We start from the raw sequence: 18,181 nt of genomic DNA, 5'->3' as shown, positions 1-18,181 counted from the left end.
CAGACAAACACTGGCTGTCTGGAGGCATAAAAACATTGCTGACGACTGCAGGTTCATCTGTGTCTTGAGCTCAGCTGAACTTCTTGTCATCCACAATGGCTACCTGTTACCTTTCTTGCCATCTGGCTGTCTTTGGGAAGACATTTGTTTTTAAAAAGAAACCCATGATTGCCTCTAAGGTGCTGAGGAAAAGCAGGCGTGCGAACATGAGAAAGCACAAGCAACTTAGCAAGAGAGATGGATGGAAGAAAAAAAAAAAAAAAATCTTTTGCTTCCACCAGATTAAGGCATCTGTGATTGGAAAGATGCTCCATGGAGCAGCCGCCCATCTGGAGAAAACTGAGGCTTGGCCTTCAGGTGCTGCAAGACACCATGAGCAAAGCCCCAGACTGCTGGAGCCGCACCAGCAGGGACCTGGGAGGGCGAGGAGTGACCAGAGCCATCTCCCTCAGGTTTGGGTGGACAACACAGGGACAGCAACGCGGGCAGTTTGCATTTAGAGAATCCAGTCCCGCCACCAAGAGCAATGACAAAGAACATGTCAAGTTACCATTACATTCATGGCTCTGCCTTCTTGGGACCAAACAGCTGGAACTCTGTAAATCTTTTCTTTCAGCTGCCACTGCCCCAAGATGGCTCACGACCGAGATCGCAGCTGCCCCGTGAAAGATAAAAGCTGCTTCGCTTCTAACTGCAGGTGTGCAATTGAGGCACAGCAAATCCCAGAAATAATGGAAGGAAGAACAACAAAATTAAGTGGAACTATCATTTAACTGTAGGTGGAAGTCATCCACTGACTGGCCGTTTCAAATCTATCACAAGGTTTTGAAGCTGTTACATGAGTCTTAAAAATCTGCTTGCTGCCAAAACAAGTAACCCAGGTTTCATCATCAAGAGGACAGCTTGTACTTCCACAACAAATTCTCCTTTTTAATGCAGGGTCACCACCGTCGACCATAGAGAAAATTCTTGACAACACAAAATTTGGAGACCGTGCTGATTTACGTCTGACAGTCCTCTAACCTCTGGACAAGACTTTCCCCACCCTTCAGTGAACAAGATGACAATTTAGCGAGTAAATGCTTTCTGCTGCTACAGCAGAGAGGTCTGATAGCTCTATTAGCCTTGGCATATAAGGTCACAAGGAACACATACCCACCACGACCTGGTGCTTCAGGAGAGACCAACAGCGCAAAACAAAAGGAAGGATTCGGAACGTCAGCTGGCCCCTTCCGAGGTGGGTATTTATGAGGACTGTAGTTTTCTCCCACTGCTTTTCATTACAAGACTTCATATATATATTTCAAATTCTCCTGCTGAGAACACAGATAAGCTTCTAACATTAAATTTTCCGTAAAACAGAGTTACAATACAAGGCTAGTGACAAATGCTGGCATCAGAAGCCTGCAGTACTGGTATTCTGTTAGGGTTTTGTAGAGCAATGAACGAAGACGTAGAGGGTAGAATAAAAGTATCATCTTTTCCCCAACTTGCAAGTTTTATTTCTGGAATCTTTAAAATCTGAAACACTCAATAAAGTTCCTTTGCTGGGCATGCAGACAGCCCCGTGTCTTGATACTTTTATATACAGGAATGGATTTAAACTGTAATACAACATTCGGTTTAAGTCAATGCAAGTTCTAGTGTTCAACTTAGTCCTCACAATAAATACATTAAAACTTATTACCATTGATAAAGTCTCATCTTGTACACCTCAGGGCATCGCTTTGAAAATTTTCATGGTGAAATTTGGCAGTGTCATGCAGTGTAACACGATAACACCATGGTGACGTCTCAGTGATGCAGACCCATCACTTTCATAGTTTCTGATTCTGAGCCCACAACTCTGAACGAAGCTGTAGCATTGCAATTCAAAGTGGAACCAAAAAATGCACAATATCCACAAAATATTATGTAAAATATATCCCGCTTCTTTCATTGCCTTTCTACAGTTGAACATTTCATAAAAAAGCAAATTGTTCCAAGATACAGATCACTGAGTTTAACTTCAATACCAGAAAAATTGATAGAAAATATAATAAAGAACAGAGTCAGCAGGTGCCTTATATACTTGGGAAGAGTCAGACGTTTTGCAGACAGCAGTCATGCACAACGAATCTGTTAGACTTCCCTGAAGGAGTTAACAAGCCCGTGACTAAGGTGACATGGTATGCACAGATATGTACATAGCTGATGCAGTACATGTGGCTTTTCTCAAATCCTTCAGCAAAGAGTCTCAAAGAATCTTAAAGAGAGTCTTACAAAAAGGTAGGTTATGGTAGGATAGAAAGAAAGGGCTTCTTAAGGATCGACAACCGGAAAAAAAAAAAACAAACAAACAAAAAAAAGAAATAAAGGAAAGAATAAAGAATCATTTGTCACAATGAAGGGAAGCTAACGCATCATCTCGGCATCTGTGCTGAGCCCTGTGCTACTCCATATACCCATTAATGGTCTGAGAAGGGGGGAGGGAGGTAATGAAGTGCCAAACTTCCCTGACAAAACAGAATGATTAAGAGTAGGCAAAATTATAACTGACATGAAAGCTGCAGAAGAGTCTAAAGACAGTGTGACTGGATAGCAAAATGACAGAGTAAATTAAATGTTAATAAATGCAAAATATTGCACTGAAAAAAAGGAGTATGACTGTCCATATAGCCTGACAGGCTCCGAATTAGCTGTTCTAATGCAGAAAAAAGATGTAGTCATTACAGACAGTTTTCTGGAAACAGCTCAACAGCAACCAAAAAAACCCAAATAATTTCAGAACTTTTCAGGGAAGATATCAAGACTGAAATACAAAATACTATTACAGAACAAAATAAACTCATTATTTCTCTGCATCTTAAAAATGCATATATTTCTAGTTGTCTCATCTTTAGAAGAAAACATACAAAAACATGCAACCGTGATGAGCAACTCAGAAGAGCAAAATTATTTCTAAACAGCGAAAAGCCTTACATGTTAAGAACACATCGGAAGTGGAAATACATTGCGACTCTACAGCTTGAAGAACAGTCAAATCACCCAGGACTGATACGTACCACAGGTGGGATGCTGGGCTATGTGAGCCTGTCATCTGACCACCGGAGCTGCTCTCACTTTCTTGTGAGGTAGAGGACGTAGTAAGGACAATTTCTACTTTCTTGTGAAGTGTTAGTAGGATAAGCCAGAGCATGTTTAGATAAATTGCATTAATTGGGCTGAGATTTGGAAGAGACATTTCTCATTTCCATCTGCCCTGGAAGGAAAGATATTTAATAAGTAGTTAACCATTTCTTATGGCTCACAATATGCCATAAAATTTTACCTTTGGTCTTACCAAGATAAGAAATGGGAAATACTTCAAGAGGCCTGAAATTGTGGGGTAGATTAGATGCAATTTGCCTCATGTTAGAAAAAAAAAAAACACCTTCCAGAGTCACCTATGCCATCTCCCATCCCAAAAGGACAGGTCCACGTTCAGCTCGACACTGTATTTTCTATATCCATCCGAAAAGCTGCACCTGCTATTTTTTTTCTCCACAGGTTGCAAGAAAAAGCAACTTTTGTATCTGAAGAGTACATGTAGCAAGTACTAAACACAGCACTGAACAGACTGACATCTAAAATACCACATACTATACACAGGTTGGGTTAGAACACCCTGAGTCCATCAGACAACTGATGACGTTGTAGCCCAAAGATGCAGGACCAAGCTGGCTGAACAGCTTGGGGGAACCAGGAACAAGCTATGAGCTTCTGAGCCAGCACAAAGGGAGATGTTTGGCTCTTCAGAGCACCAAAACTACCAAAGTATCAAACACTATCAGAAGCCATCTGACCAGTCCACTCTGAGGAACAAGATCAGCCTGGAAAGCAGGATCAACGAGGAGGACCATGCCAGGGTTAAGTAAAAGTCTACAGGAGAGCACACCCCTGGGTGGTGACACGCTGAAGAGGACAGGACTCTCAGTCCAAGACAACACCTCAAGGAGACCCCACCTCTGCTAGGACACACTGGCTGTACAACACATACATCTTGCCTCCCTCCTCCAAATTCTTAATTGCATTATTTTTCTATTTCTGACTCAACTATAACATCTTCCACATCAGCAATAAGAAGATTGTTAAATACGATGCTTAAACTTGTCCACCTCTGACTTCACACAGCTCTTTCAGGAAATACCTGCAAACAGAAGACATCATTGCCGTAACACTCGGGAATTAGTGTGTAGGTGCTTTTTGTCTAAACCTGTAAACAAAATGTCCACCTTCAAAATTATTTTCAAAGTGTGAAATTAAAGCATGGAACGGTGTATAGCATCAACCTGCATAAGGGTCCACGCCATACCCGTCAAAGCCCTACCACCCTGGGCAGAGGAATTTGGGAGTGCCTGATGCTCAGCAGCCAGCAAGCTCCGCTGCCAAAGCCAGACAGATAGAAGGGGAACAAAGAGAACAGGATAAAAGATGACTAACAGAATTGTTTTTCAGACAATTCAACCAATACATCAAATCCTTTATTCACACCTTCAAAAATCATCATCTGTCGGTAATTAATTACTGCATGCCTGCCTCCGTTCCCAGTATTTTCAATGACACCAGTGGCAACACGACTGGCCTCTTCCCTATTAGCTAATGCAAATCTATAACATGCTCTTGAATATCTCATTTGCATCTAATATCGCCTTTTAAGTATCCATTTCTGGCAAAGTGTGAAATAATCGACCTGTCAAAGCACTGCAGTTTCATTGTTAACCCACCAAAATTAATCCTGTTTCAGCACACGCAAGGCAAGCCTTCTGCAGCACACACTGTTAAGCAGCAACAGATAAAAGTGGATTTCCCAGTGCCTACACTGAAACAGTAATACAGCTAATGATTTCCTACAAAATGCTCGTGCAAGCGCTGCGAACCAAACTGCAAAACAACTCAGCTGTTCAGGACCAACGCGTAAGCAGAAAACTGAGTTATACTCTGTGAGGGATATGATTCTTCTTCCGTCTTACTGAAACAAAATAAAAAGTAGTCAAGTTAAATAAGCTGTAATTCTTGCTTTAAAGTTTATTTTGGATTCACTTCTTCGAAAAGTCACGTACACTAAAAGATGAAATTTCAAAATTGGAAGATCTGTAAACTTCATAATGTAAAACTGCTAAAACTCAAGGTTAATGTTTTACCTGAGCATGACAGTAACAACAGTGACTTCTATCCTCCAGACAGATAGTATAAGGTAGAAAATCCATTTACATCCCATTTATATCCATAAAATAAGCTGCAAAAGGAGCAAGGCTGCCCATGCTGACACTCCAAAAAAAGTTTATGTTTTCTGCATAAACAATTTCATAATTCAAATATATACATAAACAGAGAAATTTACATGGTTTTTTTTAAGTCATGAAAAGGCTCTCATACCCCACACCACAGCTACGCATTTTCTATATACACACGGACATCTCTCAGTACAGCTCAAGCTTCACTCCCCAACTCCGCTCGTCAGATCTCACACTTGCAACACTCTAAAAGTCAGAATAAAAGCCGGGGGTTGCTGCAATGCACAGTTTTGAAAGACTTCAAAAAGTCACTGGAGCAAGACAAACTGCACAAGATTCTTCTATAAGAAATCAGGCTAGCAGCAGTCCAGTAGCTCAACCCAGCTCTCATTTAATTAGCCGTGTGCGATGTATAAGAGAGGCCGTAGGAAGCGCCCAGCGCTGCATCCTCATTTGCACTTCGCTGTGATCCATACAGCAGCAATTCAGTCCTGAGTGAAACCGAGCTCATTATCCAGCAGAGATGAACTCTCCTCAGGAGAGAGGTGTTTCTCCTGCTGTTACTAGCATCGGCTCGATACGATCACCTCCGCCGCCAGCTCCTAGCAGAGCACAGCCGACACGCCAAGGTGATGCAGCCGGGAAGGACCTGGCACAGCCGGGCTGGGAGCAAGGATGGAGACTCGTCTCTAACAGCAATGGAAACGCAGACCCTTCATAACGAGTCTGCAGGGCTGGTAAGAATTTGAAAATAAACTCCGGGCTGGCTCTGGTTTGAATTTGGTTTTACAAGCCCTTGCAGAAGCTGGGAGAGCCTTCCCTGGGAGGCTGACTGTCCTCCCCGGCTCACAGGCTCCTCCAGACGATGCTGCTTTTGCTTTCAGAGTAGCACATTCCACATTTGCCAGTTGGGCACATTTCCCTGTCTAAAAGAGGGTTAAGACCCTTATAGTCATCGTCTGCAGACTCTTGGCTCTTATTTTAAAAGAACACTTCCATTTATTTCAAGGGTGTCCAGCGCAGAGTCGGGTCATGCCCCCTGAGCAAGCAGGGGAGAGCGTTTGGAGCCCCGCTCCATTTAAATGGCCTCGCATTACCAGGGCCAGCAGCTTGACCTGCTCTACCTACTAAAAGGCTCAGTAAACGGCACCTCATTGAATTCCACGCTGTAAGAGCACTAACGCTGCGGGCTCGGACAAACCCAGCCCTGAAGCAGACCATGTCACCCGCCGGTGGCAGACGGGGAACGAGCCGTGTCTCCGCAACACTGCCTTACTCAACCGAATTGCAGGAACTTCCCATTTTTTTTTTGCCCTTCATGCTCATCATCTTGCTCTTATCTGGCAGCATTTTAACAGCTGTTTTCTTATCACATTAACCTGACATCTCTGACAAAAAAACAAATGTCTAATTCTCCTGGATTTCCACACAATATGCTGCAGGGGAACAAATCTCCACTGAACCATGCTGTCTATTTGCCCAAGCACCAATTTTACTCTTTAACCAAACACCTTTTCCATCCTCAAAAACAAAAAAAAAACAAACAAATAAAAAAACTCTTTGTGACAATCTTTTGCTCAAACTTCCCCCCCCCAAAAAAAAACCAAACAAACACCCAGCAGGCGAGCCCTGCAGCTAGGGGCACAACCGGCACAATGCCAGGGAAGCCAATGGAGCTGCACTGATTTATGACAGTTAAAGGTCTGGCCTGGAGATGTGTCATGTGGGTCAGTCACTGCTCGAATTTCAGCTAATTCAAGGGGTTTGGGGTTGTCTTCTCTATCTCTGGATGTGCAGTAAAGCTTCCGTCACTAAAGGCCAACTCCTTCACTTCTTCCTAAATATTCAGGAAAGTTTCTGAGTATTTGGGAAGCACATGGATCTATGATATTTTTCAGGCCTGCTGCTTCTTGGATTTGGACACATCTTTTCTATCACAGCCACCTACACTGCCATCTGAAATAGTCCATTAACCTACCGATTGAGGCAGCTACTGTTGATCAAGAGCTGAAAGAAAAAAAAAAAAAATCACTGCTTAGCTCTGAGCTTTAAAACAAGAAGGGAATAGGAAAAAAAATAATAATTCAAGCAGTGCGGGAGGCTTTGGGACTCCTTTCCCCGCCTGGGTGCCTTGTGCGACACGGTCTGCTCTCCCTCTGCTGAGCGATCCAAGCACTACAGAGGATAACGGAGCTGCCTTGCAGCGAGAGGTCCTTCAGCCGTGTCAGCACCGCAAGGGAACAAACTTCATTTCTCAGGCTAACAGCAGAAAAATGGGAAAACAGCCACGGAGGTCTGCTCAGCCCGGCGCTCCCACCTCGCCCGCAGAGCTGTGCGCCCAGCTGCCGACCACCGCAGCTCACCGCCGGGTTGAGCACAGGTCTGCAGAGCAGTAACCGGGCTGGTGTCAGCCCCCGCGGCTCACGCATTGAAACCAGTGCATCAGCTGGTGGCCATCAACAGCTAAGCACCCAGCAAACCTCCAGAGAAGGCAAGATTTTAGCTAAATAGTTAGCCCTGCCTGCCATGTTTCCAAAGAAGAAACAAGCCAATCATGTTGCTCACACGTCTTCCATACAAGGAACGGATAAAACCACTATACTGACATTTCAGCTGCTGGGGTGATCCTAGGAGATCTTGGCTCATCCCAGCAGTGGACAACATCTTCCTGGACGTGGTCCCAGCATTCCTCTTCTGCAGTCACAGTAGTTCTTCAACACTCAACCTGACAAACCCTACCACTCCCTTGGGACGAAGAGGGGCAATAATGGGAATATTACCGTAATCCCACACTACCAGTTTACCACTTCACAGTGCATTACATTCAGGGAGATCTCTGTGCAGCACCAGATTCTTAAAACCATCGTTAAATTAAAAAAAGTAATAAACCCCCAGTGTCTATATCAGATTCTCTGGCTAAATTGAGTGGCGATGCTGAGATTTTACAAAGTTTTCACCTCTGTGAGGAACCAGTATCCTCCTGTGCTAAGTAGAGGAGCAGATAATCACCCTATTGCTCCACCTTTAGTGAAAAGCAAGATCCACCATTTCTCAAAAGGAAAAAAAAAAAAAAATACAATACCAACAACACATCCACTTTCACTAGCTCTACTCAAATTCAATAGAACAGCAGCTAAAAATATGTCAGAAATCAAGGAGGGGAAAAAAAGAAAATAAGAAAGAAAAAGCTTGACACCAGAACGGCAAGATTTCAAGCACGACCCAGTGCCTGGTAATGTCAATGGGATCCTTCTGAACCATTTCAAAGCAAGCCACATCCAGGTGAGCTGTTACTGAGCACAGCTGATCAAGGTAGAGGGGAAGAAAGTGCAGAATTCACAAGGAAAATGCACAGATACACCATACATGATACAGTCATACAGATACAGTCCCACCAGTGGGCTTGGAAAAGCATTCTTTTTTTCTTTTCAATATTTAGCCCCAAACTGAAAAAAATACCAGATTTCCCATAGGATCCCACAGGATCCATCTTAAACCCAGGGAGGAGGGGATCAGAAAAAGCAGTTAAAACCTAAGGTTTTCCAAGGTTATTTAAAAAGGCATCGCAAAGTTCTTTACTGTTTAGCAACCTACTGCACCCAAAAAAGTTAAAAATATGTTTTCAAACTACTCCAGGAATATTCAGCAAAAATTTCTTTATAAAATCGATAAGAAACAAGCTGTTCACTGCATGCCACGCCGGAAAGCTGCAGATGAAATGCAGAAAGTTCCTATGCTTTCACTCCAGATCCAGAAATTCAAACATTCTCAGTTACCCCATAAATCAAAGTTTGTCATTAAGCTACACCTAAATTACCTTCTTGCCAAAACCTCTGGGAAAGCATCAAGGTACCTGTTAGTTATTTTTTTGACAACCACTCAGGAAACATTTCCCAGGTGAGGAACCGTGGGCTAGAACAAATCCTGTCTCCGTTAGGGTTCCGGGGACGGAGGGTATCGAGGCGTACGGGCTGGTAGCCAGAGACAAATGGACCGTGAGGGTGATAGTGTGCGTGAGCTTTTAGGCTGAGATGCTTCCCACTTCAAGCACACCTAAGGGACTCGATGTAACCTGATAACAGAGCCTAGGATTCTCACAAACGAAATAAAAGCAGGAGTAGACAACAGAGAAAGTTAATTTTTCACCTAGAGAACTGCAGCGTTAGAAGATTGCCCTGGAGGTTTTAATCAATGCAAGTGAATCTTTTATGTTTTTCTCCAGTATTCCCAAAATAAGTCAATAAGATGCCAGCACCTTCTCAGCATACAGTGACCATTTCCCAGCAAGCTTGAGTTCAAGTCTTTTGCAAAAGAACTAAAGAAATGCATTATGATTTCAAAGAAAAATAGCAAGCAAGGAAACAGAAGCAGCCGGATAACCTTCTGAGGCATGGTAGGTTTTCAGAAAAAGACTTCTTTTATTCTTCAGGATGATTAGAAGCAAATGAAGATTAGGTCTAACCAGACGTTGCTGGTGCACAAAAATACCCGCAGCTACCCTGGCCCGTAAGAACTGCAAAGCATTTGAAAAACGCACGCCGCCATCAGAAACCATCCAAAGGCACTTCCTGATTCAGAACTCCCTCTCCCGAGAGGGAAACACATCTACTTGTCCATCTGCTCCATCACAGATGATATAAAGCTCCTCATCCATTCAAGCAACTTCTATTGCACCCACCTAACAACCCATCACCCAGAGGATCCCTGCAGGTGTATGGTGTCCACATGCATCCCCTGAAATAATGAGCAACAGCCCAGGTTACCTAAGGCACTTCTACATAACTATAAACACCTGAATAAGCAGCCCTGCCTGCCTGAAGGCTGGCACCCAGATTCTCTCTCCACCAAAGGGGAGGCGGGTAAGGAGCTTTCTCAGGTCATGAGTCAATTTACAATCCCACCTTCAGCTGGAGCCTGGATAATCTGTTTCTCTGTGCATTAAAAAAAAAAAAGTCTCTCCATAATTTCCTCTTCATAATACTCAGTTTGAATGCACAAAACAAAAGAACTGTCACTTCTTAAGTTTTAAAAGCTTTAAGGAAAATTAGCTACTCTAAGTTACCTGCAAAAGCAAAGAAGTGTCAATGAAAAACCTCAGGGGCATATGATTCACGATTCTTCACACAAAGTGTCAGAAGTTTCCAGAAGGCATAATAAGGACAGAGTCAACACCCCCAGTGCACTCTAACACAAGAATTTCAAGGACTTCAAGGGGCAAGGACAACAGTAACTTTTCAGTGGCACCCAGAATATCACAACAGCCGTACCTAAACTCATTGCAGGGTTTAGAGGCAAAGTTCACACACTGTTTGACTGAGAGGTGACACTCTCAAAAGAGCTTTTACTGTAAGGAATCTCATCGGGTTTGTTTCAGAGTGACAACTCTTTCCACTTACCAGTATAATTTTTTCCTCAAACTGGCATTCAAAATATAGATCTTCCTTGGGGGGAGGATGGAAGTAGTTTGAAACACAGGAGTGGATTCTCAACAGATACACATCAACATGAGAAGTCAACAGAAGTCTGTTAATTTACCCCAAATGAAACAAGATTTCTCTCCTCCGAGATGAAGCTGGGATGATTATGGCCATTTCTAGCAGATGCTACTCCGCATCGCACAGGGCAGGAGAGCTGGTTCCTGTGCCCGTGCGATGACCGTTAGCAGGAGGAGGACTCGGCTCGGCGCGCTCCCGCAGCAACGTCGCGGGCTGACCTACCCTGCCCAGCACACAGCCGAGAGTCGCTCACTTCTCTTTCCAACGAGACGCGACGCAAGTGTTGATTTAACGGTTCATTCATCAACCCCTCTAAATATTAAGCAATTCATTTCGACTCAGTTTGGACAGTTCAATTTCACCCATCCTTTCTCCCCTTGAAAAACACGAATGGCTGTTTAAAAGTTAACAGGAAGCACTTGGGTCCGTGGGCTTTGGACCCTTCCATAGCCTGATGTATATTTCTATTTGACTCTTTTTTTTGCCTTTTACACGTTACACCTGAAATTCACAAATACTAAAGCAAAGAAGCTTCCGCGCACACTCTCAACGCCGCAGACCAGAGCGTATCTTCTGCGGTGCCAGCCGCTCCCTGAGCAGACCACCAGAAAACGAAGCGCGTTCCCAGTGCGACCAACAAAACCCTGCAACGCCCAGGGGAAAGCAGCTCCTCCTCGGAAACCCATCACTTCTGCCAAAGTTTGCGCTACCGGATGCGTTTTCCCGACAGGGAAAGAAAAAACAAATAAATCGACGGAGGCAACACTCGGGCTCCGGCCGAAGCAGCGCCTCAGACCCCGCAGCTCGCGTCGCGGGCAGCTCCCGCACCGCCCCGCGGCCCCGCTCCGCAGCCCGGCCCCGGCTCGGCCGCCCCGCACCGCCTCGCAGCCCCGGCGCGGCCGCCCCCCCCGCACCTGTTGCTCGGCCCCCGCAGCCCCCTCGCTCCCCTCCCGGGTAACCCGGCCGCGTCCCTCGCCGCACCGGGCGCTCCCGCAGCGTTCTGTTTTCTTCGCTTCAGCCCCATTTCTCCCTCTTTCCGCCCGCTGCTCCCGAGGTGCCGCCGAACCGCCCCCACCCCCCCCAGCCCCCGGGCCGGTAACCCGGCACCTCCGCGGCGGGGGACGGACCGCCCTCGGCCGGTCGCGGCACTCACCCGGGCGGCGCGGCGGGCTCGGCCCCTCAGGAGATCATGCCGCCGGGGCCGCCGGGGGCGGGGAGCGCGGGGCCGGCGGCGGAGCGGCTCCTCCGGCAGCGGGGGCGCGGCGCTGCCTCAGCCGCGGCGCAGAGCCGCGCCGCCTCCGACACGCGCCCGCGGCGCCCCGGCCCGGCGGGGGGCGGGCCCGGCTCACCCGGCCCCGCCCCGCCCGGCCCCGCCCCCCGCGCGCCGGCCGCGGCCGCGCACGGCGGGAGCGGCGCTGGGCCTCGCCGGTGTCTGTCCGCTTTTCTCCTCTCTCCCTCCCTCCGCCGTCAGTTCTTTTTCCTTTCACCCCGCTTTTCTCCTGTTTCCCCCTTTTCGCCCCACTTCCCTTCCGTTTCCTCATTTCTCGCTTTCTCTCCGTTCCCTCCCCTTCTCCCATCCCCCTTTTTCCATCACTTTCCCCATTCCCCCCCCCCCTTTCTCTCCCTTCCTCCTTTTTATTATTTTTCTCCTCCTCCTCCCTTTCACCATCGCCCTCCCTGCAGAGCCGCTTGCCGACCGAGGCCGTGACCAGCAGCCAGCGGCCCCTTCCCCGGGGCTGGCCGGGGGCTGGGAGAAGCGGCTGGCCCCGGGTTGGACAGACCGCGGGAGCTGAGGGTCGAGGTAGAAAGCTGGAAGAGCTGGCAGTAAACTCAGTAGCCCCTGCCTGCTCTTTGCTAGGAGAGGTGATCCGTGTGTTCATGCCACACGCTCTCTGGCTGCTGTTCCCTCCTCTCTGTGAGCCGGGGCCCCTCGCTTCCCGAAAAATCCCCATGAAGTGCTGGGTTTTGGTTCGTCGGAGGTCAGTAACATCAGCACCCAACGAAATGACACTAAGCAGGGGGTACAGTTAAAAAACTAAACCTAAGCTGAAGATGTTACCCTCCTTCAGGTCTCCTCCCCTCTCTCCAGGTTAAGGACTTGGGTTTGGTTTTTTCCTGAGGAAGAGGAATGATCACTGACGAACCCTGGAACAACATAAACAGAAGCGTGGGATACCCAGATCGAGGGATTGCTTCTGTCAGTTTAATGGGGTTGTTACTACTAGACCATGATCATTGGCAGAACGATTTGGGGCTGTTCAGCCTGGAGAAGAGAAGGTTGTGGGGACACCTTATTGCAGCCTTCCAGTACTTAGAGGGGGCCTGCGAGAGCTGGAGAGGGACTTTTTACAAGGGCATGGAGTGATAGGACAAGGGATAATGGCTTTAAACTAAGGGAGGGTGGATTTAGGCTAGATATAAGGAAGAAATTTTTTACGATGAGGGTGGTGAAACACTGGAATGGGTTGCCCAGAGAGGTGGTCAATGCCCCATCCCTGGAAACATTCCAGGCCAGGTTGGACAGGGCACTGAGCGACCTGGTCTGGTTGAAGATGTCCCTGCTCACTGCAGAGGGGTTGGGCTAGATGGCCTCTAAAGGTCCCTTCCAACCCAAACCGTTCTACGATTCTATGATTCTGTGAGAACAGAAATTTGATTCTTACAAAAGTTTATCAAGAGCTGGTTGGGATCTTTTACTTCGGGACCCACTGAGTTGCGACAGTGGTGCTGGACCTCACAGCACTAAACCAGCACCAGAGAAAATTAAATGAAGTGTAAAAAAACCTGACTAACTAGCAAGAACTTTCTTTTTTCCGTCTCAGCATCACACGGTTTGAAGGCCAAGGGAAGCTCTTTTCTTGCCCATCTAAAGAGCTCGCAAATGACAGCGCGTGCTTCTGAGCGGTGCTTGGAAAGCACATGCAGGTCCTGCCCTGTACACACACCCCTGTGCATGCACTCCTCCATGTTGTAGGCCATGTGTAAAATTTCTGTGTTCGTCTCATCTGCAGCTACGAAAGAATGGAAAGTACTGGAGAAATTTGACAGACCAAAAGAAAATAAAAGCATATCAGCAAAACTGGGAAGTTTCAAGCACCATAAATTTCATCAAGTCAGGCCAACAACAAATTCGACCTATGGCTCTTCATCTTCTTTTTTGTTATTCTTTCTATTATTAATTCTTCTTTCGTGCAAATTCGTGACAGTTGCTGTCCTTCGTTTGCACTGATTTGCACTGTGCACTTGATCCAGCTGGCCAGCAATGGCAGGGAATGCTGATTCCATTTACTTACAGGAAAAAAGCAATAAAAGCAAGTATGTTTCCCAAAGGCCCCAGCCCAGAGTGATGAAAAATCCAGACCAACATATTTTGTTACAAACAGTCTTAAGTGTCATCTCTTTTCCCACAGAAAAATAAAAGTAGGAAAAGCGTATAGCAGGCAAACTGAAATACAAATGATGGACCCTTCCCAGCTCTAGTACTCGCATCCCAAATATATCCCCAAGCTGGGGAAAGAGTGACAGTCACCAGCCCAGGACCAGGCAAGCCCTCCTCACATTTCAGATGTGCCACAAACACACAAATACCGAATGGTCATAGTTGAGATTATTTAAAGTTATGGGGTCAGTGACAGCAGCAGCTGCTGCTCCCGACCTCAAGGGAATCACGGTTCTGGTTAACACAAACTCTTGTCCTCCCATTTCCTACTGGGACTTACTGGGATGTGAGCTGTTCTTCAAGCTGCTGCAATGGGTTCCCAGAGCTGCACCGACCACAGGCAGGAGTGTGCTGCAGGGGCAGAGGGAAAGGCAGCGCGGGCAGAGATAAAGAAACTTTTCCTGTTAGAGATGACTCTACTTATTTTCCCTGCCTTTAGAAATGAACAGCTGCTGCTCAGGTTTGCCAGCACCCAGCACTCAAAAACTGTGAGTGAGAGACTCAGAAATAGGATGATTGTCTGTAAAACAGTCTGGTGTTGGAAAAAAAAAAAAGCCTCTTTTTATTTGGCTTGTGATTACTAAGTCTGCAGGGATCCTTTTTTTCAAGGTTTTTCCTTAGTTCATGAGGAGCAGAGATCCACTCCTTTTTTTTTTTTCTTTCTTTCTTTTTTTCTTTCTTTTTTTAATGAATGCTGGGATTCTAACATAATCAACTAATTCCAGGAGCTGAGGCTTCAAGATAAAAAAAAGAGTATACCATGTCGCAAAGCTCACAATGCAATCTCATTGCATTGGCATTGGCAGCAGTTCACTTGGCTCTGGAAATAATAAAGTGGGAGACTGAAATGACAAACAAACCGGAGATCCAAACTGAAGTACCATGAGGGAATGCAAAGCAGATGGCCAGCTAAAGAAGACTAGCCCGAAGAATCGCTGTCGTCTTTGCAGTGAGATTACCGACAGCGTCCACCGTGGTGGCATCCTTCCTATGAGCTTGCCTGGCGTGGTTTGCATTGTGGTGTCCTTGCCGTGAATTATTATTAACAGGAATAAAAAAGCTAGAGAACTCTCAATAGCAAAGCATTTGTGCACCCTCTCACAGCAAATAGGGAGATTCAAAGAGCATTGGAGAGCCCATGCAAGCATCGGGAACAGCTCTACGTTTCTATGCCATCTTGGGCCTACATTGCTTTAACTGGTCATTTAGCTATCACAAAGATAACACTGGTGTGTGATTTCAGGAAGGATGCTTTCAGCATGCTTCTGTTTGAATGTCTGGTTTCTTTCAATATGCCAGAATATGATTTTGTCAAGAGAATTTATTTAAAAGTTGCAAAATTATGTCTGTGCTAAATGGGAGCTGGCACAATGGAAATTAGATTTGGGAGCTCTCCATAAATATGCAAGTGTGAGCATATGAAATCACATGTAACAATTCATTTTCAGAAAGAGGAAAAAACCCTAAATTACATTGTCTTCTGTCATATCCGGTTTGCTCAGCAGAGGAAAACACACGAATATCAGCTGTGACCATTTGAACCCAGCAGTGTGGTAAAACCCCCTGCAGAGCTCCAGCAGGACTGATCCTTTCTGCTTACCCTAATCTATACATTGGTTTATTGGAGAAGAAAACAATTATCATGGAGCAGGTTTCAGGCTGCCAACCCCAGCAGATTCGCTGTGCTACCAAATAGGATTTCTCTTTAGTTTATGTCTGTCCTGAGCACTTAGCAAGGCTGCCCTGTCTTCTTGTGCTTCTAAGTGATTTCCTTACATTTTCGCTCCTTTTACCCATCTAGAAATGCAATGTTTAACACTGACTAAAGCCTACATGCTCTCCCCTCTGTGGCCGTTCACAGGGATTGGAATTTTGAACTTTGGACTCTAGAGGAAAAGTTTTTCCATGAGCTCCTGGAGCTAAATCCTACCCACCATATTGGTGGGTGTTTACTTCCTTACCTGTCAGTTTGAAATAAGCAGGATTTAGTCTTTCGGGGCTGACAGTGAATTACAGCCCCTCGTGAAGGGATACAGCACTCCCATCCCCCTCTCCCAGCCCGTCTGCTCACAGGCTGGTGCATCACTGGAGCGCAGCCAGGCAGCCATAGAAATGCATTGAGTGAGTAAGGTCTTCCTTCCCTATCAGCCAATAAAGATAATTACACAGGCCAGCACATATTAATTTGGGTTCAGCCCTTTTCCCACTCAAATTAACGTCGGTTTTGCCATTGACGCTGATGTTAGCAGAAGCTGGCCCAACATCAGGGAGCTAAAATTAGATTACTTCTGCAGTTTGCTGGTTTCCCCACTTCCCCAGTACCAGATGAGGGGCTTACTGGCCCAGCTGGGAATTGGTACCAATCCCAGCATCAGCCCAGGTACCCGAGGCACTCTGCTGATCAACACACACTGCAGGAGCTCAGGCGTGGAGCCCACGACGATCACGGTGGCACCATCTCTGCCCCCACAGCACCGCAGCCAGGCCCCGGGCGCACTCGCTCCTTGGGAACTCATTTGCCAAAACCAGCCTTAAACAAGGGCAGAGAAGGAGACACACACAGAAAATCCTTATCCGCCGGGGCTCGGAGTCAGGGGACAGCAGCTTTCGGTGAGGGTGCCTGCATGTGGTCCCCTGTCCTCAGAGATGCCCCGTACAGGACTGTCAGATTTTTATCTGTTTTCCACAATGCAGAAGTCGCTTGTTATCAATATCGGTGATGCCACTCGAAAAATCAGAGGAAATCCATCACAGCCCATGAGGTTATTGTGGTGTAACGAGCAGCCCTTGTATCTCATTTTTCAGGAGTGAGATTCAGCCCTTACATCTCCATTTCTGTGCTGCACAAAGCCACGTAGGTGGTGGCTCAGCGCAAGGCTTGTGGGGCTTTTCTGCAGTCCAGCAACTCACCATCTCCCTGCATACATGCAGATGCGGATGCACATGGATACACACACACACACATATATAATTATCGTCCACAGTTTTCCTCTGAAACAGTAGTTTTTCTCTTAGGCAGTAGTCTGCCTGTCAGTGTGCCTGAGAATACGGATGTACAGGCATTCGCCAGCGAAGCTGACAAGTCTCCCCAGCGACGCTTCCACGGAGCGCCCATAGCACCCTGATTTGCACCCATATCAGAAATACAAACAGCTCCTCTCTTTTCATACTCTGCTGCTGCAATAACTTTGCAGGCAACTTTGCTTACTAGACTTGTATCACGGTGGGTGTAGCTACCAGCAATAGCTCGCTTGCTACTCAGAGCAGAGTCACATGCTGTGATTGCTCATATGCCGTTCAGATTCTCTAACAATGGAGAGAGAGGAAAAAAGGAGAGGCAAAAAAAAGGCAACTATTTCTAACCAAGACAGATTCCTCTGTTTTCTCCGCCTCGGCTGCGAACACTCGCTGTTACACTGATTTCTTTTAACTGGTGAATCCCCACCCTGTTTCCACAAACACGGAAGGCAACGGTTTGTAATTCCAAACTCCCAGCTTTGTGCCAGATAACATTTGCCAATCAACTGCCAAAGCACACTTCCCACAGAAAAAAAAAAAAAAAAAGAAAGAAAGAAAGAAAAAAAGAAGGAATGGCAGATTAAACAGATCAGCTCTGATTCTTACCTTCAGAAGCAGACTTGGTTCAAAGCCCGCAAATACTTTTACTTTGCTGGAAGTCTCTGAACTATTTTTAGCTTCCCTCAGGGATGCCATATAGGGAGCACAGCCCCCTCCCTATCATTACTAATCTGCCTAACATAACAGCAGGACACCTGCTGCTAGTGAGTCATGTTTTGTGTGAAGCTAATACTATATATACAGGCAAAACGTACAGAAAATTGCTTATTTTCCTCCATCCCCTATGTGTTGTTTGTGTCTTCCTGTTACTCTAAGCAAATCAAATCAGTGCAAAGACGGCAGTGCAAAGACACACACACAGGAAAATTCACGTTCTCTTCAGTCCAGAAGCTCTAGAAAGGTATAGCAGAAGT

The 18,181-nt window shown here is 46.2% G+C and overlaps 1 protein-coding gene across 3 annotated transcripts in view; it reads right to left on the bottom strand.

Moving 5' to 3' along the window:
- The window catches only part of SGCD (sarcoglycan delta), a 359,505-nt gene extending 341,667 nt beyond the window's left edge, over positions 1-17,838 (bottom strand). The window contains exon 1 of one of the 3 annotated variants that reach the window (XM_075441531.1): positions 17,814-17,838. The gene's annotated coding sequence lies outside the window, so the exon portion shown is untranslated. Of the gene's footprint in view, positions 1-11,664; positions 11,684-11,903; positions 11,996-17,813 lie in introns of those variants that run through there. The other 2 variants (XM_075441526.1, XM_075441532.1) reach the window with 2 other exon arrangements.
- Positions 17,839-18,181: the final 343 nt, after the last annotated feature.

The sequence above is a fragment of the Opisthocomus hoazin genome, chromosome 22 (genome assembly GCF_030867145.1).
Source record: "Opisthocomus hoazin isolate bOpiHoa1 chromosome 22, bOpiHoa1.hap1, whole genome shotgun sequence".
Lineage (NCBI taxonomy): Eukaryota > Metazoa > Chordata > Aves > Opisthocomiformes > Opisthocomidae > Opisthocomus > Opisthocomus hoazin.
Note: the sequence above shows the minus strand (reverse complement) of the source record. Positions and strands in the feature narration are given on the sequence as shown.